This window comes from Pleurodeles waltl, chromosome 8, assembly GCF_031143425.1.
Source record: "Pleurodeles waltl isolate 20211129_DDA chromosome 8, aPleWal1.hap1.20221129, whole genome shotgun sequence".
Taxonomy (NCBI): domain Eukaryota; kingdom Metazoa; phylum Chordata; class Amphibia; order Caudata; family Salamandridae; genus Pleurodeles; species Pleurodeles waltl.
Genome location: NC_090447.1, coordinates 629,526,031 through 629,528,411, shown reverse-complemented (window position 1 = coordinate 629,528,411; position 2,381 = coordinate 629,526,031).

The window sequence follows — 2,381 nt, the reverse complement described above, 5'->3', positions numbered from 1 at the left end:
GTGGGCGGGTCAAAAAAAATGACGTCCAGCCGATTTTGCGTGGTTTTTTAGCGCCTGGTCAGGGCAGGCGTTAAGGGACCTGTGGGCTCGGAAGGAGCCCAGAGGTGCCCTCCCATGCCCACAGGGACCCCCCCTGTCACCCTTGCCCACCCCAGGAGGACGCCTAAGGATGGAGGGACCCATCCCAGGGAACATAAGGTAAGTTCAGGTAAGTAATTTTTTTTTTTTTGTGGCGTAGGGGGGCCTGATTTGTGCCACCCTACATGCCACTATGCCCAATGACCATGCCCAGGGGACAGAAGTCCCCTGGGCATGGCCATTGGGCAAGGGGGCATGACTCCTGTCTTTGCTAAGACAGGAGTCATTTCAATGGGGGTTGGGAGTCAAAAGAAATGGCGCAAATCGGGTTGAGGCAAAAATTTTGCCTCAGCCTGACTTGCCCCATTTTTTGGCGCCCAAGCTCCATATTCCCCTACGCCGGCGCTGCCTGGTGTACGTCATTTTTTTTTGTACGCACAACAGGCAGCTCCACCGGCTAACGCCGGCTAACGTCATTGAATAAATACGGCGCCCGCATGGCGCTTCAGAATGGCGTTAGCCGGCGTTGGATTTTTTGACGCACAACTGCGTTGGCGCAGTTGTGCGTCGAAAAGTATAAATATGGCCCTGAGGTTATTATCTTTTTCCGGTAAAGGGGCGGGGACACAGGGGTGATGAGCAGCGAGGGGGAGTGCTCAGTACTCTCCCTCACTGCGCATGTATGTTTTGCCGGCCATCTTGGGCCGGCCAACACATGCCCAGTAGGGTCTCTTAAGCCCAGCAGCACAGTTGCTGGGCTGGAGAGAGTCTGCCTGGGTAAAACAGTATGGCCACTTACATTACCCACAATACTTCTACAGGGTCTAACTGACCAATCTATAGGCATAGGTATATGCATGTACATGAAGATGTGGATTGAACCTTCAAACTTGCAGAAAATGTATACCGCAGGTACAAGCTTGACACCAATATACACCCAGCTTCACATATATGAAAACCCTTCCAACACTTGGTAAAACCTAGACTTCGTGACAAGAGTATTAGATGATATAGGTGCCTACCGCCCTGTGATATAACTAGCACTGCAACTCACCAGTAGATCCCGGTGCGAGGGTAAATCTGGGTGAACCAGCTGATCATTTTCTTGACCTGGATTTCACTACCTCTTGGCTTAGCACAGCAATGGTTATCAACCCTTCATACACACTGAACTGTTTACCTGCATCAAGGAGGGATGGGTGTTACAAATCCTGGGGGTGAAGTTCCTGGTGAGAATCAAGCAGTTTCATGTTGGGCTTTGAGATTCTGTCTACTGTTCATCGCTCTTGATCTAAACTCCAGCTCTAATCATGTCTGATTCAATCACATGAGCTCATATCTAAGGAAAATACTTAAAACTATCCTTGAGTAATCACCCCTGACCCTGGCTGGATTCTTCGCCCCATCTACCTTTGAGCAAGGACTGTCAAACTAAAAGAAAACCAATCTGAAAGTATCTGATGAAAACTTAAAGGTTCATTTGATAGTGACATGCCTCACACACCCTGTCCTTGACATCGGGGAGCTTGCACACCAATTTCACTGTGCCATTTTTGGTGTCATTTTTAACGCCTGCTCACAGCAGGCATTAAAATGATGCTCCCATAGAAACCTATGGGCCTCCTTACACTTTGCTACGCTAGTGTCTAAATTTTGGATGCTAGTGTAGCAAAGCGACACAATAGCATTGCGTCAAAAATGTTGATGTTATAGTGCTAATCACTGCCATGGTGCGCCATCTTATAAATACAGCGCATCCATGGTTTTGTTAGGTGCCGGTAGGGGAGGGGGAGCGCAGAAAAAGTAGTGCATCAGCTCTGATGCGCCACTTTTTCTTAAATAAATTTGGGCCATATACTCTGCCAACCACGTCTCTGCTCGGGTTTGTAACAGCAAACCACGCTGTGAGACCAATATGATTACAGAGGCCTGCTATATTTTTCTCAAGTAATATTTATCGGATAATGACTCAGACCTGGTTTCTGAAGCATTATTGACACTTTTTGAATATTACCTAATTGATACCTTTAACTGGTGAACTCTGCCTTGTTGCACGACCTCACACAAGAAAATAAGTACCCGTTTCTAAGCCGAATTGGTTTCTTTGGTCTCTGTTTTTTTTTCAAAGAAAGGATCTGCATATAGTAGAATCATCGGTGACGTGCACGTTTCACTAATCATCCATTGACGTGTCTGAAGGGCACTGCTCCTCTTACAGTCCATTATTAAGGTATTACAGAGAACGACCAGACACGTCACGCGAGTTCCCTATAAAACCTTGCCACAAACCCTCGTATCTGCAG